Genomic DNA, 24,026 nt, shown 5'->3' with positions numbered 1-24,026 from the left:
ACCCAGGGATCGAATCTGGGTCTCCTACACTGCAGGCAGATTCTTTACCATCTGAGCTACTGGGGAAACCCACCAAAACAGCTGGTTACAGTGGAAATGTTTTTCAACTGTTTATTTGGTCTCTAAAGGTATTTGTAATCCTCGAATATCACCTAGATAATAACAGCAAAGAAATAACTATAACCTAAAGGTTGTTCGGTCGTCAAGTCATGTCTGACTCTTTGAGACCCCATGAACTGCAGCATGCCAGGCCTTCCTGTCCTTCACTATATCCCGGAGTTTGCCCAAGTTCCTGTCCATTGAACCACCGAACCTAAAGGTATCAGCTAGATAAGATGACTGACTTTATTCAGTGGTATGACTGGTTTTTTTTGTTTATTTGTTTGCTTCATTTTGTTTTTTAGTGTTCATTTATTTGGCAGCATCGAGTCTTCATTGCATGTGAGACCTTTAGTTGAGACATGTGGAACCTAGTTTCCTGACCAGGAATTTAACCTGGGACCTCTGTATTAGGTGCAAAGAGTCTTCGCCACTAGACCACCAGGGAAGTCCCTGTTCATTGCTGAAATGATGGTTGTGCAGACTATCAACTATTTCCGTGCGGGAAGCATATGCATGTTCCTTCCCTGTCTGCTGGGCTTTGGCAGCAAATTTATGTTTTGTTCAGCCACTCAGTCATGTCCGACTCTGTGACCCCATGGACGGCAGCACGCCAGGCTTCCCTGTCCTTGAGTACCTCCTGCAGTTTGCTCAGACTCATGTCTGCTGAATCAGTGATGCCATCCAACCATCTCATCCTCTGAAGCAAGTTATGTCTGAAAGACCTCTATATTTCCTTGTATGATGCCAACTGGATTGAAGCCACATTTCTGACACTGGGTCTAAGAGACATTTTTTTTTTTACAAAATATAAAGGTAATGAGGTAAAACGTTGTTCTTAAAATTGCTAGGAAGGAAACAAGATCTTCCTCCAATCGCAGTTAGTGGGACAACTGGGATGATAACCTTGGACTTTAGCTCTCCATGCCATATTCTGAGAGATTGAAGACTCCTTTGTGAGAAGACATACAGATGGCCAAGAGGCACATGAAAAGATGCTCACCATTGCAAATGACTAGAGAAATGCAAGTCAAAACTACAATGAGATATCACCTCACACTGGTCAGAGTGTTAGTCACCCAGTCGTGTCCAGCTCTTTGGGGGACCCCATGGATTGTAGCCCACCAGGCTCCACTGTCTATGGGATTCTCCAAGGCAAAAACACTGGAGGGGCTTGCCATTCCTTTCTCCAGGGGATCTTCCCAACCAAGGGATTGAACACAGGTCTCCCCTATTGCAGGCAGATTCTTTACTATTTAAGCCACCACAGAAGCCCACTGATCACAATGGGCCTGTGTTTAATCCCTGCTTTTTCCACTGGTCACAATGGCTACCACCAAAAAAAAAAAAAATCCACAAACAGATGCTGGAGAGGATGAGGAGGCAGGGGAACCCTCCTGCCCTGTTGAGGGGAATGTAAATTGGTACAGCCCTGTGCAGAACAGTATGGATGTTCCTTAAAAAAACGAAACGAAAAATAGAGATAGCATTTGATTCAGCAAGTCCACTCCTGGGCACATATTCAGAGAAAACTATAATTCAAAAAATGCATGCACCTATGTATTCATAGCTGCTGCTGCTATGAATGCTACACACTTCAGTCATGTCCGACTCTGTGAGACCCCATAGACGGCAGCTCACCAGGCTCCGCTGTCCACAGGTTTCTCTAGGCAAGGATACTGGAGTGGCTTGCCATTTCCTTCTCCAATATATTTATAGAAGCACTATTGAAACAGTCAAGACATGGAAACAACTTAACTGCCCATTGACAGATGGACAGCTATTGCAGCCACATCAAATGAGACCTCGTGAGCCCTGAGGAAGTTCAGGAAAAAGAATACCTGCCATCAGACTGCAGCCACTCCCCAAGGTGAGCCCCGAGGAAGCTGATGATGTGAACACACAGGATACTAGCCCCAGATGGCTGAGGTGTGGATCACAGGAAAGACTTCAGTAAGCCCAGGTTCTTGCATCTTACCATATGTAGAAAAACACACAATTCCTTAACTTGGAATATCTGGTTTTCTCTCATTAACGGTCACCTTTGGATGTTCAGATGACCTGCCCTTTGTTGCAAATCTCCTCCATCATTTCACTCCCCTACTCGCCTCCTCAGAGCAGTTCTTGCAGGGTTCCTTAAGATTCTGTCTCCCACACTCAAAGTCCTGAAATTTCCCATGAAATGGAACATAGCTCGCAACTTCCAAGCTGTGAATGTTTCTCAGCTCGACAATCCATAGCCACAAAGCCTGGTGAAATTTCTACATCTGCTTACAGCACAAATAGCTGTAACCGTACCAGTGCAAGTGACATGTATTTAACCTGATTTTTGTTCTGCATAACTGAGAGTCAATATTTTCACTATTATATAAACTCCTCCCATCCCACTTCATTCTAGAAGAAAAATGAAGAGAAAAGAATTTGGTGCTTTTTATCAAAGCATAAGTTTCAATGGGTTAGAGTTTTAGTGTTTAATGAGTAAAATTAAGTGGCCTATTAGCTTTTTTGGCTTCTTCCAATAATATGGACTCTTTACAAACAGTGTATTATGTTCCCCAAGCATTCAGACACATACCAGATTATGTTATAGTTCAGACGGTCAAAAATCTTATTGCTGGTTTAGTCACTAAGTCCTGTCCCAATTCTTTGTGACCCCATGGACTGTAACCTGCCAGGTTCCTCTGTCCATGAGATTCTCCAGGCAAGAATACTGGAGTGGGTTGCCAGGGATCTTCCTGACCCAGAGACTGAACCTGGGTCTCCCGCATTACAGGTGGTGTCCTGCATTGCAGCCAGATTCCTCACTGATGAGCCACCAAGGAACCCATACTCAAAATAAACGGAATGTACATTAATTTCCTTCCTTCTCAGATTTGCAAAGTGAACCAAAAAGTGCTATTTTCACATAAGAAGTACAGTTTTATAAAGGGTTGGCAAAGCCAGTATATAGCATGTTAGCTGGTAGATGATGTTGGTCTGGTAGGTGATTATGGATATTATCAATCTTTTTACAGTAAAATAAAATTAAACTAGGCTTTCTCTTTCCAACAAAAGAACTCAGAATTCTTTTGTAATTATTTCCGTGAATACAATACACAAAAGACAAAGAGAGGTGGCTTGAAAATCAAGTTAGGTTAAACAGCTATGCTTTTCATGGTTTAAAAAAGAATGTCTGTTTACTGTGTATAATGGTGTCTAGGTCCATCCACGTCTCTACAAACGACCCAATTTCATTCCTTTTTATGGCTGAGTGGTATCGCATTGTATATACAGACCATATTTAACCATTCATCCATTAATGGACATTGAGGTTGCTTGCATGTCCAGTGTTAAGTCCCTTAGTCGTGTCCGATTCTTTGCAACCCCATGGACTGTAGCCCATTAGCCTCCTCTGTCCACGGGATTCTCTAGGCAAGAATACTAGAATGGGTTGCCATCTCCTCCTCCAGGGGATCTTCGCCACCCAGGGATCAAACTCGCATCTCTCACATCTCCTGAATTGGCAGGTGGATTCTTTACAAAGACTGTCACCTGGGAAGCCCTTCCATTTTCTGGTTATTATAAACAGTGCTGCAATGAACACCGGGGTTCACATGTCTTCTTTGAGTTATGATTTTTCTTAGGGCATGTGCCCAGGAGTGGGACTGCTGGGTGACATTAACGCATGTGTGTGGAGTCTAGAAAAATGGTACAGACGAACTTGTTTCCGGGGCAGGAACAGAGATGCCGATGTAAAGAACAGACTCATGGACACAGGCAGGAAAGGAGATGATGAACGGAGAGAACGGCACTGACGTATATACATTTTTGTGTATAAGCTAGACATCTCGTGGGAAGCTGCTGTATAGCCCAGGGAGCTCAGCTTGCTGCTCTGTGATGACCTAGACGGGTGGGATGGGGGTTGGTGGGGGAGGAGACTAAAGAGGGTGGGGATATATGTATCCATGGGCTGGATCCTATTTGTTGTACAGCAGAAAATAACACAACATTGTAAAAGCAATGATACTCCGATTGAAAATAAATACAGAACAAGAAATTTCAAAAATGTTAAAAAAAAAAGAAAAGAAAGGGATGCTAGTGATACTCTTTAAATACTAGAGAATTAAAATAATGCATATGAAAATCAAATGTAAAACTCTGGGCTCCCCCACCTCTCTCTGCAAGATCTTTAGTTTTCCAGGACACATGATGGCTGGATAACACCGTGAACGTATTGTAATTTCAGATAAACACAAGAACCACACTCTCCTGCCCATTGATGAGAACGGCATCCAAGAGTAAATAGTTTGCACTCTTTAGGAAGCTTCTTTTCTTCGTTTCAGAAGGCCACTGAAAAAGCTCTCGCAATATGTTTTGCTTCTTTCTGGCCACCTTGAGGAAAACCTGGAAAGCTAGTTTTCTTGCTGATTTTATGAGCTTGTCATTAATTCTGGAATGTCAAGCATCTTGCCCCCACCCCACCACCATCCTTCTTCAATAAGCGGCACACCATCTCACCAATTTTTCTCAGTCCAAGAATATATATGAGCATGAGGAAATGACCACTGGACTTCCCTGGGGCTTGGGAGTCAGCCTGCCAATTCGGGAGACATAGGTTTGATTCCTGGTCCAGGAAGATCCCACGTGCCATGGGGTCCTTAACCCCGGGGGCCACAACTACTGAGCCTGTAGTCAAGAGCCCGTGTCCCCCAACACTAGAAGCCACTGCAATGAGAAGCCCTGCACAGCAGCTAGAGAATAGCCCCCACTTGTCACAACTGGAAAAAGTCCACACAGCAACAAAGACCTGTGAAAGGAAAATTCCTGCTCCCATTTTAATCGACAAGAAATGTTACAGCCATCAGAGATTGCTGGTTGTTCCAGGAGTCGTGTATGGATGTGAGAGTTGGACCATAAAGAAAGCTGAGCACCAAAGAATTGATGCTTTTGAACTGTAATGTTGGAGAAGACTCTTGAGAGGCCCTTGGACTGCAAGGGGGTCCAACCCGTCCATCCTAAAGGAGATCAGTCCTGAACATTCATTGGGAGGACTGATGCTGAAGCTGAAACTCCAATACTTTGGCCACCTGGTGTGAATAACTGACTCACTGGAAAAGACCCTGATGCTGGGAAAGATTGAGGGCAGGAGGAGAAGGGGATGACAGAGGGTGAGATGGTGGGATGGCATCAGCAACTTGATGGACATGAGTCTGAGTAAACTCCAGGAGTTGCCGACGGACAGGAAAGCCTGGCATGCTGCAGTCCACAGGGTCCCAAAGAGTTGGACAAGACTGAGCTACTGAACTGAACGGAACTGAAATGTGAGTGGGGGCTCCCCAAACTGCAATACACCACCCCCATGGTGACTGCTGAGGAGCTAGGGGAATGAATACAAGAAGCAACATGAACAAGGAAACAGGATTGGCCCCAGATAGCAGAGATGCCTATGAAAGGCACGAACTCACCGAGCCCACAGGATTGCATCCTCCAATTCACAGAAAGCTAACTTCCTTAACTTGATACCTGATCTTTGATGTATCCTTTTGATGTATCCTGCCTGTTCCATTTGTTGCAAACTTGTACATAGCCTGACGTCCCCCTCCTGCCTCCTGGGAGCCATTTTCTCAGAGCTTCAGAGATGCTGTATCCCTGGGTGGTATTAGGGTCCACAAGGGGTTCATAGCATATAGTTTAAAAATGGTCCGTTGTGGTGACCTGAAAAATGAGGGATAGAGTCACAGTGGCCACATAGCCTTGGTGGGTATTGTGTTTATCTTCCTTAAGGTGATATCCTGTTTTTCCCTGCTGATGACAGTTTCTCAAGACTGTGTGACCACCTGATCGTGAGACCCCCTTTCGACTCTATGGTCACAAAGACCCCAGCTGCAGGCTAAAGATAAACTAAGGCTACCCTTCCTTTGGGGCACAATTTCCCATCCATAGGGTTGTGAGAAGTGTTGGCTGCAAAGGGTGAGCACTGGTTTTTCTCTAAAGCCAGTCCTTTCCTTTCTTCCTTATAATAAATGTTTTTTCTGCCTGAATGCCCGTCTCGTTCTCTTTTTCTCTACACTCACCTTACCCCTGGAGTCCTAAACATTCCCACCAAACAAAATAACTCTTTACTTTCATGTTGTGACTATATGTTTTAGTTGACAGGCCCAGCACAGACAAAAATTAATTAATTAAAAAAAAAATCTGTAACAGACAATTGAGTAATTCCTGGTCCTTATACTCAAATCTCACTTAAACAGAGATCATATTCAAAATTTGAGTGTCATGGGATTACTCTTCAATCAAGATGATAAAGTGGGAAAATAAAATTGATAGAGATAAGTGTCATTTCCTTGCAGTGTGTCAGTGGTACATAGCTGGTGAACACTAATAATTGAAAATATTTGTACTGCATAAAGGCTTCCCTGATAGCTCAGTTGGTAAAGAATGTGCCTGCATTTCAGGGGGTCCGGGTTCAATTCCTAGGTTGGTAAGATCCTCTAGAGAAGGGATAGGCTGACCACTACAGTGTTCTTGGGCTCCCCTGGTGGGGCTCAGCTGGTAAAGAGTCCACCTGCAATATGGGAGACCTTAGTTCAATCCCTGGGTTGGGAAAACTCCCTGGAGAAGGGAAAGGCTACCCACTTCATTATTCTGGCCTGGAGAATTCCATGGGCTGTATAGTCCCTGGGGTCGCAAGGAGTCGGACACGACTGAGTGACTTTCACTTTCACTTCATAAAGTAGAGGAGAGGGAATAAAATTCCTTTGAGCTCTGAGGTTTTTTAATGTGCTTTATTTCTTGGTCACACTGTCTGCTCCCTTGGAAAAAAAAAATCACAAAAGGAATGTTAAACTCAGATGTGGGGGCATTTACATATGAGAAGCATAGAAACGTGTGTTGCTGTCTCTTGAGGAAAAAGGGTATTTCCAGGGATGGCTCGGTGGCTTGTCAGAGAGGAAAAGTTGGGACTTACAAGTTCCTAAAGGCTACGGCCTCAGTTCTGTGATGACAATTACTTTGTGACTTAAATCTCAATCTAGTAACCCTACTTCTGAGAGGTCAATGAATAAGAAAGGAAAGAAATTAACATATGAATGGTTTGCCAGGTGCCAGAAAACTATTATTAGCAGTCATAATAATCCTACTTTGGTAGAAGAATGCTACACTTTTAGTTTTCACTCCAAAAGTCTGCAAGTCGACCAAGAAGCTGGACATTCAAGACCCAGGTATGGACAGGGCTGGTTCCTCCTGAGACCTCTCTCCTGGGTGTGTTGACGGCCGTCTGCTCCGTGTCCCCACGTGGTCATCCCTGTGTGTGCCTTCCGTGTTTTGATCGCCTCTTCTTATAACCTGTGTGTGCCTGTATGTCCTCATCGCCTCTTCATATAAAGACCCTGGTCCTATGGGGTCAGGGCCCAGCCCAAGTGACCACATTTTTAGCTTCACCAGCTCTTTAAAGATCTTCATCTTCAAATACAGTCTGACTCTGAGGTCCTGGGGCTTTAGGACTTCAACGTATGAATGTCAACAGCGGAGGACCAGAGTTCAGCCCATAACAGGATACCTGTTTTTAGTTATAATGTTGTAGCCACACGGTCCAGGAAACAAACTCACTCAGAAGGATGATGCAGATGGTTGAGTGCAGTTGATTACACTGGTGGGCCCAAGGCAGAGTCTCCTCTTAGCCGAGGATCCCGACCAGTGTTTGTGAAAATCGTATATACCTTAAGCATACGTGCTGAAATCCACCTCCCCAAATTCCCAGAAACTAGTCTGAACAAAGGGAAAGAAAGATACAATCAAACTTAACCCGTGATTCGTATGCCTTAAGCCTGTGTAGTTAATGGTGTACACTTATCAACAGACCTTTGATCATACCCCAATGAGCATAACAGACTGTATGACTCGATTCGGTTACACAGATAATTCTTTTAGGCCTCGGAGAGTCTAGGTATGAGCCCTGGGGCTCTTCTTCCCAGGGGCCTGGTTTTTCCAGTTCCTTTGTCCTTTCCAAAGATACTAGGCATAGAGCTCAAAGTCCACAGTCCGGCTCGAGATGGAGTCCAGCTTTCAAGACAGAGCCTGTTCTGTATGTTTCCTCCTTCAATAATATTCATAATATTTATAATATTTTTCCCCAGGGCATTTTCTTCATCTGATCGCTAGATGTTGACTGGATTTTTGACACTGGACATTGCTAATCCAAGGTGGAAAGCACTGTGGAGACGTGAGAGCTATACATTTCTGCTTTTGAAGAATTTTACGTTCTTCTCAAGAGATGGCAACATCGTGCCTCCTGGCGATCCTATGTCTCGGTTACTCTTGGGAAGTTCTACTTTGCTGTTATGGCTGTGTCGTACAACCTTCTTAATATTTCCTGTGCTCGATTGTACTCATTGCTTTTCACATTACTGTTTTAGCCGTGTCCAACTCTTGTGACGCCACAGACAGTAGCACACCAGGCTCCTCTATCCATGGGATTCTCCAGGCAAGAATACTGGAGTGGGTTGCCCTGCCCTTCTCCAGGGGATCTGCCTGACCCAGGGATTGGACCCACGTCTCCTGCGCTGGCAGGCAGGTTCTTTAACACTAACACCATCTGGGAAGCCAACAGCTAGATGTGTTTGCCATGAACGCCATCTTCCTATTTTTTTACTTTGTGGAGATTTTAAGGTCTCGTTCATTTTCCAAAGAGCCTGAGATGCTTCAGACTGGCTCTCTCACTGAATTTTTGGATAAAATATATAATTCTAGGAATTTGTAATTTTTACCTGTCTGCTGCTGCTGCTGCGGCTAAGTCGCTTCAGTCGTGGCCGACTCTGTGCGACCCCATAGACAGCAGCCCACCAGGCTCCCCCGTCCCTGGGATTCTCCAGGCAAGAACACTGGAATGGGTTGCCATTTCCTTCTCCAATGCATGAAGGTGAAAAGTGAAGTGAAGTCGCTCAGTCGTGTCTGACTCTTAGCAACCCCATGGACTGCAGCCCACCAGGCTCCCCCGTCTCTGGGATTCTCCTGGCAAGAACACTGGAATGGGTTGCCATTTCCTTCTCCAATGCATGAAGGTGAAAAGTGAAGTGAAGTCGCTCAGTCGTGTCTGACTCTTAGCAACCCCATGGACTGCAGCCCACCAGGCTCCTCCATCCATGGGATTTTCCAGGCAAGAGTACTGGAGTGGGGTGCAATTGCCTTCTCCGCCTGTTTGCTGATATGCACATAAATATAGACACAGCTCTCTGATATCCTTTTATAATATCAACTGTTGATAATATTTTTATATTTTCAGTCTTATATCACAATTTATCTTGTGCTTTAAAAAAAAAAAACTTATGACTTCTATGTATTATTCTTTACAAAATTTCACCAATAGTTTCCAGACTTGACAAAAAAACCTTTGTTGTCATATGCCTGTTAATTCCCTAAATTGCATGTTTCATTCCTACAATACCAATATATGACTTCTTTCTTCCTTTATCAGACAATTTCAGGAAATATTTAGTTCATCAATTTTAATTTTTAATACAATTATTTTAAGGTTTGTTTGAAACTACTAATGTTTATTTCAGCCACTCATTTTGATATACAACTGTATCAATACAATGATATAAATATTTTAGACTATCCTAAAGGAAAAAAAATCAGTGTGTAGTAAAAAAAAAAAAAAATCTACAAATGCCCCATGTTTTGGAATCAAACAAGGAGTTTAAAATAATTATTATCAATCATCAAAATGCAATATAGGAAGAACTAAATACAGTAAGTGAAAAAAATGGGGGAATTTTAGGAAAGATGAGAGCGCTGTGAAAAAGAAAATATTCTGGAACTGAAAAGAACTATTTGAAGTCCAGTCACTGAATGGGAATCACAGAGAATTGTATACAACTGAGAGATCGATGAACTTGGAAAGGCATTCATGGGGAAGCATTAAAAAGTAGATACAGAATTCTATATCAAAATTACTTTCCTAAGTAAGGTGAAATAAAGGCAGCTTCTGAAAAATGAGCAATTTATCTGCAGACCCAGGGAAAAGGAATGAACATCGACAGGAATGTCGATATGCAGGTAAACTCACACACTATTTGAATAAACATGGACTTCCTTTAGAACCCTTATGAAACAAAATCAAATACACTGTGAGAACGATGGCATTGTAGAAGTCTATTTCCTGAGGGCACCAAGAATGGCTTGCGGAACGTAAACACAATATTCCTGTTGTGGGTTTCTTCACTTGTGTGAAAAAATGCATTTTTTTTAAAGCGTTAACTAACAGTCAATCTTAAAGGAAATCAACCCTGACTATTCACTGGAAGGACTGAAGCTGAAACTCCAATACTTTGGCCACTTGATGCGAAAGGTGCACTCACTGAAAAAGACGCTGATGCTAGGAAAGACTGAGGGCAGGAGGAGAAGGGGACGACCGAGGATGAGATGGTTGGATGGCATCACCGACTCAATGGACGTGAATTTGAGCAAACTCCAGGAGATGGTGAAGGACAGGGAAGCCTGCTGTGCTGCCGTCCATGGGGTCGCAAAGGGTCGGACACGACTGAGCCACTGAACAACAAGGACAAAAAGAGTCTAACAGGGATATTGTAATCACTGGAATAAATACTGGGAAAATGTCTGAAAATAATAAACAGTTCAAGTACAAATAGCATGCTAAATACAGAAGAATATGGAAAAGAAATAAGAGAGAAAAAAAGAACAGATGGACCAAACAGAAAATGAATGTCAAGCTGACCCACTGAAATGTGTCCAGGTGAAAATGCATTGTATGAAAATAGACTAAGTGCTCCAGTTAAAAGACAGACTTTCAGGCTGATTAAAAAAAAAAAAGACACTGCTGTAGGCTGTTAATTTTTTAATGGATAGAAATCTAAAGACACGGATGGAAAAGCATTAATGCGAAAAGAATGATCGTACTGGGCTTCCCAGGGGGCTCAGAGGGCAAAGAATCCCCGCGCAATGCAGGAGACACAGGTTAGAAGTGCAACCCACTCCAGTATTCTTGCCTGGAGAATCCCATGGACAGAGGAGCCTGGCGGGTTATAGTCCGTAAAGTGTGAAAGTTGCTCAGTCATGTCCGACTCTTTGTGACCCCATGGACTATACAGGGAATTCTCCAGGCCAGAATACTGGAGTGGGTAGCCTTGCCCTCACTCTTCTCTGAAATGGTTTATTTACTGCCAAGCTCCGGATACCCGGATTTTCCTGGCGGCTCAGATGGTCAAGAATCCACCTGCCACTGTAGGAAACCTGGGTTCAACCCCTGGGTTGGGAAGAGCCCCTGGAGAAGGAAATGGCAACTTACTCCAGTATTCTTGCCTGAGAAATCCCATAGACAGAGGAGCGTGGTGGGCTGCAGATATGAGTGAGCAACCAACACCATACTCTCTGTATGCAAGGCTGCAAGAACAACTGTTACCCTATTGGAACCCTCTTGGTTGAAATGAGAACTTTCTTATGTGGGACCTCAACCAGCTCTGAAGCAAGTGCGTGTCATTGAGTTACCAGAACCTGCATGTAAATGTGTGTTCAGCTGTGACTTCATTCAACATGATCATGTGGATTAAAAATGAGTGTGGGACATTTCCCCGGTCAATCAATAGTTGCAACTTTGCCTTCCAATGCTGGGCGTGTGCGTTCAATCCCTGGTCAGGGTGCAAAGATCCCACATGTCTCCCTGTCAAAAAAAACGGGAACATAAACCATAGAAGTAATATTGTCACAGATTTGATAAAGACTTTAAAAACAGTCCCTATCAGGGCTTCCTTGGCGGCTCACTGGTTAAAGAAATTGCCTGCCAAAGTAAGAGACACAGGTTCCATCACTGAACTGGGAAGACCCTTCCTGCCGTGGACCAACTAAGCCCGTGCACCCCAACTACTGAGCAGTGCTCTAGAGCTCAGGAGCTGCAACTACTGAACTCACAGTGCCCTAAAGTCTGAGCTTTGTAACAAGAGACTCCATCGCAATGAGAAGTCCGCACTTCAGAACTGCACAGTAGACCCTGCTCGCTGCAGCTAGAAAAAGCCCCTTCAGCAGCAAACACCCGGCACCATCAAAAATCAATCAATACAAATTTCTTTAAAAAAAGAATGAAAATTGTCCCCCCAAAAAGCTCACATTAAAAAAAAAGTGTGAGGGCTGAACCTAAGAAATACCACATTACATGCAATCCAGCCGATTTATAAAAACGACACAGAAGTCTCAAGTAGCTGTGACCACCTCCAACCACTGGAACCCTTTATCCGTCATCTCTACTGCTTTAGAAGGTCTCTGTGTTTAGCACGTGTGCCGACGGATCGTGAATGAACGTGACTCTTTTTTCCACCTGCTTGAAGCGCGAGTCCCTCAGTTGTGTCTGACACTTTGCGACGCCAGGGACTATACAGTCCATGGAATTCTCCAGGCCAGAATCCTGGAGTGGGTTGCCTTTCCCTTCTCCAGGGGATTTTCACAACCCAGGGATTGAACTCAGGTCTCCCATATTGAACTCCCACCTCCCATATCAGCAGGTGGATTCTTTACCAGCTAAGCCCCACCAGGGAAGGCCAAGAACACTGGAGTGGGTAGCCTTTCCCTTCTCCAAGGAATCTTCCCCACCCAGGGATTGAACCCAGGCTTCTCACATTGCAGGCGGATTCTTTACCAGCTGAGCCACCAGGGAAGCCCAAGAATCCTGGAGTGGGTAGCCTATCCCTTCTCCAGCAGATCTTCATGAACCAGGAATCAAACCGGGATCTCCTGTATGGCAGGCAGATTCTTTACCAGCTGAGTTATCAGGGAAGCCCTTCAGCTGCCTGGGAGTAGTGAAATTCTGGGATTTGGGGATATCTAGCTGCAGAGTCCTTCGACATGAACAGAGTTTAGAATCTTTCTGATCTTGTCTAGCGAGGTTGGGCACTCAACGATCAATGAGCCCTCAGGCACAAGGGAATAAAGACTGGACCACTGCAGGGAGCAAGCCAGCTTCTGCTTTTTCTTGTCAGTGAGGCACCTTTTTTTTCTGGTAAAAGCTTAAACTTTATTATCTTCCCCTTACACAAAGCTATGATGGAGATTTCTAAGTCGTGTCCGATCCGACCCTTTGCGACCCGATGGACTGCAGCACGCCAGGCTTCCCTGTCCTTCACCATCTCCCGGAGCTTGCTCAAACCCATGCCCGTTGAGTCGGTGATGCCATCCAACCATCTCATCCTCTGTCGTCCCCTTCTCCTCCAGCCCTGAATCTTTCCAAGCTTCAGGGTCTTTTCAAATGAGTCAGCTCTTCGCATCAGGTGGCCAAAGGATTGGAGCTTCAGCTTCAGTCCTTCCAACAAATATTCAGGGTTGATTTCCTTTAGGATTGACTGGTTTCATGTCCTTTCTGTTCAAAGGACTCTCAAGAGTCTTCTCCAGCACCACAGTTCACAGAAAGAATCAATTCTTTGGCACTCAGCCTTCTTTATGGTCCAACTCTCACATCTGTACATGACTACTAAAAAACCATAGCTTTGAGTATTCAGACCTTTGTAGGCAAAGTGCTGTCTCTGCTCTTTAAAGCACTGTCTAGGTTTTTCATATAGCTTTTCTCCCAAGGAAGAAGGGTCTTTTAATCTTGTGGCTGCAGTCACTGTCCACAGTGATTTTTGGAGCCCAAGAAAAGAAAAGCTGTCACTGTTTACATATCTTCCCCATCTATTTGCCATGATCGTAATTAAGAAGGTCTTTTTTTTGTTATTATTATTATTTTGCAACAATAGATAGAGATTCTTTGATTTTATTTTTCCATAGTCCGTGAGATCTGGCCAAGGAAACCATCACACTTAATGCACTCTGGCTAAAATAAATAAATGAAGACTTAAAAGAAAAATACTTAACCAGGGACTTGCCTGGCAGTCCAGTGGTTAAGAATCCCTCTTGCCATTGGAGGGAACTTGGGTTTGATCCCTGGTCAGGGAACTAACATTCTACATGCTGGGGGGCAGCTAAGCCCGTATATCTCAATGGAAAATCCTGCATGCCATGACCCAGACCCCCAAGTGCTCCCACCAAGACCCACCGCAGCCAAGTAAATAAATATTTTTAAGAAGCTACTTTGATCGTGGTTGTTTCAAACTGTGTCAAGGGCTTCCCTGTAAGGGTCCACTTGCCAATGGAGGAGACATCGGTTGGTTCCCTAGTCCAGGAAGATCCCACGTGCCAAGGAGCAACTTAGCCTGTGGGCCACAAATCTTGAGCCTGTGCTCTAAAGCCCAGGAGCTGCAGCTAAGGAGCCCACAAGTGGCAAGTAATGAACTCCACACACCCTAGAGTCCCTATGCCATAGCAAGAGGTGCCACCGCAAGGATCAACCCAAGCAGCACAACCAGAGGGCAGCCCCTGCCAGAGAAAGCCCGCATGCACCAACGAAGAACCGGAATAGCAAAAAACAGATGTATAAATAAACAGAATTTTGCAGACCGTAAATGCTCTGAGAATCATAATTCAGTGAAGGGCCAGTATGCTGGAAACAGATTTGTGAAATGAGACGATCAATATCTCAGTGAGATTTAAGTCATCTTATCAACATTTCACCTTAATGCATACTGAAATAAATTACCCTATTATTATGCAGTCTATATTTTGAGTGAAGGTTTTAGCTTCTTGTTAATCCTGTAAACATTATACTGTTGACAAACCATTAAAAAAAAAAAGACCCAAAATTTGAGACTTCTCTACATATTACTTTTTCATCCCTTTCATTTCTCAAGAATTGTATCCAAAACCAACATCGCTTTCAAGAGTGTACACAGCTCATTTTAAGACATTCTCCTTCTTGATATTAAGATACTTATTATTTATGCCAGGGTCACTGCATTCAAACCACTTAATGCTTCATTGCCGGATATATTTTCCTTCACGTCTGATTGCAAACTAAAATAATTTAACTTCCTTTCATGATGCGAGAAACGACTTGAAGCCTACAATAGTTTTCATTTATAGTGAAATGCAAGTATCATATTCCGGTCCACCACAGGAGAAAGTTTCATGAGTCACAGAGATTAGGAAATGCTCCATATTTTTTCAGGAAAAAAAAAAAAAAAACTACAGTGTTGGAGTGGGTTATGATATCAAGGTCAGTACTTGGAAAGGTATTGAGTTGCTTGATATTTACAGAAATCTATTTAGACAACAAAGACCTTGTAAAGATACAATAGAGGATAAAAAAGCAGAAAAAAATACAAAATCTTGCCATTCTAATCGGCCTAAGAGCTGGCTACACCACGGTCATAGATACAGTTGCCAAAATGGAACAAAGCTTTGTATCAAGATACTGAAGTTGGTTTTGTCTTAAGAATGGCAGGCTTTTACGGGAACAGCTACAAAAATGATACAAATCACATGCGAATGAAATAATTAGGAATCAGAGGCTGAACAGACATGGTCCAGTCTGGGAATGTGTCAATGGAGCTCTTTGGGGATGGAGTTGAGAAGAATATACACGATAAGGGTCATTCAGAGGGGATTCATTTGCCTCCAGGTAAATATATAAAAGTCCATCCTAAATGAGATCAGTTCTGAGTGTTCCTTGGAAGGACTGATGCTGAAGCTGAAACTCCAACACTTTGGCCACCTGATGTGAAGAGCTGACTCAACTGAAAAGATGCTGATGCTGGGAAAGATTGAGGGCAGGAGGAGAAGGGGACGACAGAGGATGAGATGGTTGCATGGCATCACTGACTGGATGCACATGAGTTTGAGCAAGCTCCGGGAGTTGGTAATGGACAGGCGTTCTGCGGTCCATGGGGTCGCAGAGTCAGACACGACTGAGCGACTGAACTGCACTGAAACATATTAAAAAAAAATGCTTGCCCTCTTGTTACTTTCCCTTCTTCTTCACAAATAGGGTGGATAAATCACGGAGTGTCAGGACACCACTGGGCTCTATGTGTTATTGGCACCAGCTCTACATGGAAGGGATTTTGCATAGAGAGAAAGACAACCTCTGTATTTTATAAGCATAGGCTTAAGAATGGAGAAGGAAATGGCACCCCACTCCAGTACTCTTGCCTGGAAAATCCCATGGACAGAGGAGCCTGGTGGGGTCCATGGGGTCGCAAAGAGTCAGACACGACTGAGTGACTTCACTTCACTAAGAATGGAGGGATTATTCAGCCTATTCAGAGATCCATCTCTTCCTCTCACTGCTATCTTGGAGGTTTAAATCTGTCCAGAAGACCAAACCACTGCTGAAGCTGTGTGATATTAATGTAGAATCTATTTACCCATACTGTGTATTCTCAACCAGGGAACATCACCCACAGGGAGACAGCATTTGGATCTTGGGAGGCGTAAACACCTTACTCTTTGATGTATAAAACACAAGCAAATGTACTGTACAAATCAGACATAGGCTTTGTCTAACATCCATGGGAGCAGGGGGCAGATCTTTGGGCAAATACGTCCAAAAAGCCTCCATCAGGGAATGGAAAAAGCAAAGCAGATTGGCATTGTCAAAGAAACAAACAACCCAATCAAAAACTGGGCAGAAATCTGAACAGACATTCCTCTGAAGAAGACGTACAGATGGCCGAGATACACACGAAAAGATGCTCAACTTTGCTCATTATTCAGTTCAGTTCCATCCTTCCGTCGTGTCCGACTCTGCAACCCCATGGACTGCAGCACACCAGGCCTCCCTGTCCATCACCAACTCCCTGAGTTTACTCAGACTCATGTCCATCGAGTTGGTGATGCCATCCAACCATCTCTTCCTCTGTCGTGCTCATTATTAAAGGAATGCAAATCAAAACTACACTGAGGTATCACCTCACACTGGCTAGGATGGCTATCATCAAAAGACCCACAGACAATCAGTGCTGGAGAGGGTGTGGAGAAATGGGAACCTTCCTACACTTTTGGTCTGACTGAACTGGTGCAGCTACTATGGAGGTTCCTTAAAGAACTAAAAATAGAATTACCATATGATTCTGAAGTCCCACTCTTGGGCATCAGTTATTGCTGTTGTGTAGTCATTAAGTCATGTCCGACTCTCTGTGACCCTATAGACTTTAGCCAACCAGGCGGCTCTGTCCATGGGATTCTCCAGGCAAGAATACTGAAACGAGTTGTCATTTCCTCCTCTAGGGTATCTTCCCAACCCAGGGATCGAACCCATGACCCCTGTATTGGCAGTTGGATTCTTTATTGCTGAGCCACCAAGGAAGCCCCCTGCACAACTTAAAAATGAGTCTTTTTTTTTTCTGTCATTAATTGAATGTCAGTATATTTGAAAAGGATCACTCTGGTTATTGGAGTTCATTTGTATGAATGCTGCATAAGGCTACAGAAGCAGCTGCCTGAGAACTAGTGTAGTCTTACTGTTGGGAGTTGAAATTAGTGCATTTTGACTGGCTCAAATTGCTAATGGGGAGTGGGGGGAAACAGCATATAATTGCTACAGAGGAACACATTTCCCATTTCCGCAGTTTCATGGAAGTGCGTGATTGACAGTTCTCAATTTAACTTTATGCATCTCAGCATTTGGGAAGGGTTGAAAATACAAGTCATTTTCTACACGTTGTCCCTTATTATTATAATCAAATTACCTCAACAATTCAGATAAAACATAATTCCGGGTTTGGAGTTCTTCAAACGATCACATCAATTTCCCACATTTAATGGATTGCAGAGACGAATCCATCTTGAGAGAAAAACAGTGATGAATTCTTGCCTCTGTTAGTTGATCAGTTGTGTCTGACTCTGTGTGACCCCCATGGACTGTAGCCCGCTAGGTTCCTCTGTTCATGGAATTTTCCAGGCAAGAATACTGGAGTGGGTTGCCATTCCCCTCTCCAGGGGATCTTCCTGACCCAGGGATAGGACCCCGGTCTCCTGCATGGCAGGCAGATTCTTTATCATCTGAGCCACCAGATAAATTCTCAGGAAAGTGAAATGAATGAATGGATTATGAGTCGACATTAATCAATGTACCTCTCTTTCTAGCTAGACGTGTAAATATCCATGCGTCAACTCCCCAGTCCATAGCACCCTGCTGTGTGTGTCTCTGTATGGATACACGTGCTCACAGGTTCATGACTGTTTGTGTATAAATCTAGAGGAGAAGGAATGTTTACAAAGTTATAAACATGCAAATCATCCTTTAAATGACTTCACCTCCTCTGAACAACTAAGAAAGTGAAAGTGAAGTAGCTCAGTCGTGTCCGACTCTCTGCGACCCCGTGGACTGTAGCCCACCAGGCTCCTCTGTCCGTGGGATTCTCCAGGCAAGAATACTGGAGTGGGTTGCCAGTTCCTTCTCCAGGGGATCTTCCCAACCCACAGATCGAACCCAGGTCTCCCGCATTGCACGCAGACACTTTATCTTCTGAGCCACCAGGGAAGCTGTCCCCTGAACAACTAAGCAAGCACCTAATTAGTCTAACTCAAAGGCTACAGTGGTTCTTTCTCATCAATATTATATGACACCACCTCGAGATAAACAGAAATCAGTTTAAAAGGGAAGAATAAACAGCTGTCATAAGTGAGCAAACAGCCATTAGGATTTAGTCCTCTCTCCTAGAAATGTTTTCTCAGTTCTGTTGTTCATTTTGGCTGAATGTTAGGTCTCTGAGGGGAATAAGTTGGTCCCTGTATGGTGTCAATCAGAAAAAGGAACAGATGTTAGAATTCACTTATCTGCATGATGTCTTTAAAATTTATTTGCAGTATCCCTTTCCATCAACTTCAGTTCAGTTCAGCTCACTGGCCCAGTCATGTCCGGCCCTTTGTGACCCCATGAACTGCAGCACGCCAGGCCTCCCTGTCCATCACCAATTCTCAGAGCTTACTCAAACTCATGACCATTGAGTCGGTGATGCCATCCAACCATCTCATTCTCTGCCATCCTCTTCTCCTCCTGATCAGGGTCTTTTCAAATGAATCAGCTCTTCACATCAGGTGGCCAAAGGATTGGACTTTCAGCTTCAGCATCGGTCCTTCCAACGAACATTCAGGACTGATTTCCTTTCGGATGGACTGGTTGGATCTCCTTGCAGTCCAAGGGACTCTCAAGAGTCTTTTCCAACACCACAGTTCAAAAGCATCAATTCTTTGGTGTTCAGCTTTCTTTATAGTCCAAATCTCACATCCATACATGACCACTGGAAAAACCATAGCTTTGACTAGATGGACCTTTGTTGCAAAGTAATGTCTGTGCTTTTTACTATGCTGTCTAGGTTGATCATAGGTTTTCTTCCAAGGAGCAAGCGTCCATCAACTTAAATATACGTAAAGAGCTTTGTGTGCAGAATCAAATTGACAAATGGCTCCCATTTGTATATATATTTACTCACATTCCTTTGGTTGTTCTCACAATGAAGTTTTGGAACAAAGGCATGCCCAACGTAGTAATTCTTCATTCTTCCATAGGTAGAATGAAAGAAGGCTCCACTGTGGTCCGTATAGCATCTTAAGGTTATTTTTTTAAATATCCCACTCCCTTACATGGATCATGTAGGAAACACAGTATGTCTTCATCCAGTGACATTTGGCTCATTGTACTCTTGATGTATTTGTCAGAGTGAACTGAACTGCCCCAGTTCTTGGTGGCAGCCTGTAGGACCTTTAGTTAAGCCACGTGGACTCTAGTTTGCCTGACCAGGGATCGAATCCGAGCTCCGTCCTCTGGGAGTGCAGAGTCTTGGTCATTGGACCACCAGGGAAATTCTGTGACAAATATTCTTGATTTCTTTTTCAAATTCCAGATCCTTTCACATGGAAGTTTCTCACACACGTGTAAGCAATTATTTGTATATGTGTGTTCACTCCGTCATTCAACAACATCCGATTCTTTGTGACCCTATGTACTGCGGTCAGCCAGTGTGTGCTCATTGAGCTGTAGCCTGGCCAGGCTCCTCTGTTCATGGGATTCTCCAGGCAAGAATACTGGACTGGGTTGCCGTGCCCTCCTCCAGGGGCTCTTCCCCACCCAGGGATCAAACTTTCATCTCTTATGTCTCCTGCATGGGCAGGCAGGTAATTTACCACTGAGCCACTCTGGGAAGTTCGACATCTAGGTAAATCTTTTAATGTTAGATCTCCACACAGCTATACAACACATATCTGTACATGCATGCAAAGACACACGGATATCGATGCATGTGGAAACTGGTAGTGAGGTAGGGAATACTGAATGCCATTTTGATAAATAGTACTACACCATTGGGGGTGTATATACTGAGGCTATTTCCATGTCTGGACATGTGCTTATAGAAGTCATGCTCTGTTTATATGGTGATAAGAAATTCTATTTTCTGCAAAACTTGTTTATAGCACATGATACTTTTTTTCTGGAGAAAGAAATGGCAACCCACTCCAGTATTCTTGCTTGAAGAATCCCATGGAGGAAAGAGCGTGATAGGCTACAGTCCATGAGGTCGCAAAGAGTTGGACACGACTGAGCTACTTCACTTTCATACTTTTTCTATTTTATCACTTTTGGTATCCATCCTCTTGATGGAAGGGATTTTAAGGGAGGTGGGAGGGAGGCTTAAGAAGGAGGGGACAAATATATGCCTATGGCTGATTCATGTTGATGTATAGCAGAAACTAACACAATATTATTACTATTAGTAGTATTAGGAGGCAAAAGTAATTAGCCTCCAATTCAGAATTAATACATGTATTTTTTAAAAAGAAAATAATGTCTAGAAGTTGCTGTAAGAGGGAAATTGGATCCCCTGTAGATTAACAGTATAATCTGACAACTTTGACATAAATATGCTTTGGTATTCGGGGGTTTTCTTTTGCCAAGTGTTGGGGTTGGACAGAGAACTTGATTCTTAATGATGTCAACAGAAGACAAAGATGGAAAGGGTGAGATGAAAGCCACCTTCTTATATTTAGGCACCAAAATCTAACGACATGAAATTAATTTCAAATACAGTAGTACAGGGCTTCAGTGGTGGCAGAGTGGGTGAGACTCTGGCCATCAGTGCAGGAGTCGGGGGTTAACTATCCCTGGTCCGGGAAGATCCCACGCACCTTGGGGCAACTAAGCCTATATACCACAACTGTTGAGTCTCTGCCCGACAGCTGGGGAGCCACAACTGCTGAGCCCATGTGTTGCAACCACTTAAGCCCACAGGCCTTAGAGCCGGCGTAACACAAGCGAGGCCACCACAAGGAGAAGCCGGAGCACGGTGACTACAGAAAACCCACACGGCAGTGAAGACTCAGCACAGCCAAAAACAAGTGAATAAAATACTTTCAAAAACTAAGATACACTCTTAAAAGAAAACCAGAGAGGTGAAAACTAGGGAAAAAAAAGCAAACCAAAAATTCCCAAATACAATAAATGAAGTGATTACAAATATCTTAGATATGAATCCAATTATGTTAATGAACAATAGTATGAGTCACTCAGTCAAGCCCACCTCTATTTGATCCCGTGGACTGTAGCCCACCAGGCTCCTCTGTCCATGAGATTCTCCAGGCAAGAATACTGGAGCGGGTTGCCATTCCCTTCTCCAGGGGATCTTCCTGATGCAGGGATAGGACCCAGGTCTCCTGCATTGCAGGCAGATTCTTTACCATCTGAGCCACCTGGGAAGCCCCTGGCTTTAAATGGTAACACTTTAAATACAAGGATTAAAAGGGAAAGGCCCCCACTCACCACAACCAGAGAAGGCCTGCACAGCAATGAAGACCCAGCACAGCCAAAAATAAGTAAATAATATTTAAAAAAAATCAACTCCACAACTGTGCAGTGGACCTTGGTGGGGGCTTCCCTGGTGGCTCAACTGGTAAAGAATCTGCCTGCAATGAGGGAGACCTGGGTTTGATCCCTCGGTTGGGAAGATTCCCCTGCCCCGCCCCCCAGAGAAGGATATGGAGACTCACTCCAGTATTCTGGCCTGGAGAATTCCATGGACTGTATAGTCCATGGGGTCTCGAATGGTTGGACAGGATTCCCCCGCCCCACCCCCTGGAGAGGGATATGGCTACTCACTCCAGTATTCTGGCCTGGAGAATTCCATGGACTCTATAGTCCATGGGGTCTCAAATGGTCGGACAGGATTGAGTGCATCAGACCTTGGTTCAGTGCGTTTGAATAAAATGTATCAAAAACACTGTACTTGATGCCATTTTCTTTGGCTTTCACTGACCAAACCACTTATTCTTCTTTCTCTATTTTCCTCCTTCCTCTTGAGTTAGCTAATTCTGTCTCCACTCATTTATCTGTGTGCATGCTAAGTCACTTCAGTTGTGTCCATCTCTTTGAGACCCTGTGGAGTGCAGCCCCACAGGCTCCTCTGTCCATGGGATTCTCCAGGCAAGGCAAGAACACTGGAGTGTGCCGCCACGCCTTCCTCTGGGGAATCTTCCCAACCCAGGGATCAAACCTGCGTCTCTTATGTCCCTTGCACTGGCAGGTGGGTTCTTTACCACTAGTACCACCAGGGGACCACTAATGGTAAGGAAGCTGCCTGTCCTTTATCTGTCTGCATATATACAAATTCATATGTACATCCATATGGGGCCATTTTCCAACAGCTGTTTCAAATTAACAACAACAGAAAAAAGGTAGTCAAGTTTTAGAGGCATGTTCTCAGAGCTGCTGTTTGCCAAACACAGATATACAAATTTTCACTTTTTATTATCATGTTGAAATGATTCACAGAAAATTAAAAACAAGCTGTTTCTAGTAGAAAATAGATGGTGGGAAGCTTTTGTGGGAGGTGCAATTACTTTTTCTGTCGCGCATACTTAATTTTCAAATTTGAGAAACGCAGTTATCATTGGTTCCCATTTGGTTATTTTCTTTAAATTTCCGTTACTTGTCAATCCTAAAGGAAATCAACCCTGAATATTCAGTGAAAGGGCTCATGATGAGGCTGAAGCCACTTGATGCAAAGAGCCGACTCAGTGAAAAAGGTCCTGATGCTGGGAAAGATTGAGGACGTTATGAGGAAGGATGAGATGGTTGGATGGCATCACCGACTCGATGGACGTGAGTTGGAGCAAACTACGAGAGATGGTGAAGGACAGGGAAGCCTGGCGTGCTGCAGTCCGTGGGGTCACAAAGAGTCGGACACAACTGACTCACTGAACAACAACAGCAAGACGGACTGAAAAAGATTTTGCTGCAATTTATGTCAGCGTGTTTTTCATACGTTTTCGTCTAAGCGTTTTATAGTATCGGGTCTTATATACAGGTTTTCAATCCATTTAGAGTTCATTTTTGTGTATGGTGTTAGGGAGGGTAGTAATTTCATCTTACACGCACCTGTCCAGTTTATACAGCAGCACCTATTGAAGAGACTTGTCTCTTTTCCATTATATAGTCTTGCCTCCTAAACTCGAAAGCTTTTTGCACAGCAAAGAAAACCATAAACAAAATAAAAAGAAGACCCACAGAATGGGAGAAAAATACCAGCAAGCAATGCAACCAACAAGGGATTAACTTTCAAAATCTACAAACATCTCATGCAACTCAATAATAAGAATAGTAAAAAGAAAACCACCAAAGAACTCAATCAAAAAACTGGGGAGAATATCCATAGAGACAATTCTCTAAAGAAGATAGACAGACAGGAGGCACGTGAAAAGAGCTCAACATTGCTAATTATTAGATACATGCAGATCAAAACTACAGTGAGGTATCAGGTCACACCCAACAGAATGGCCATCATCAAAAAATCCACAAAAGACAGATGCTGGAGAGAGTGTGGAGAAGAGGGGAACTCCCTTACTGTTGGTGGCAATGGAAATTGGTACAAATACTTTGGAAGTTCTTTAAAAAGAAAAAAAATCAGTTAAGAACTACGGCATGATCCTGCAATCCCACTGCTGAGCAGATTATCCAGAGAAAACCACGGTTTGAAAGGATACACACAGCCCAGTGTTTGTAACAGCACTGTTTACAATAGCTAGGACGTGGAAGCAACATAAAAGCCTATTGACAGAGAACTGGATAAAGAAGACGT

This window comes from Capra hircus (assembly GCF_001704415.2).
Source record: "Capra hircus breed San Clemente chromosome X unlocalized genomic scaffold, ASM170441v1, whole genome shotgun sequence".
Classification (NCBI taxonomy): domain Eukaryota; kingdom Metazoa; phylum Chordata; class Mammalia; order Artiodactyla; family Bovidae; genus Capra; species Capra hircus.
The sequence above is the reverse complement of the archived record's forward strand: the minus strand, read 5'-3'. Positions refer to the sequence as shown.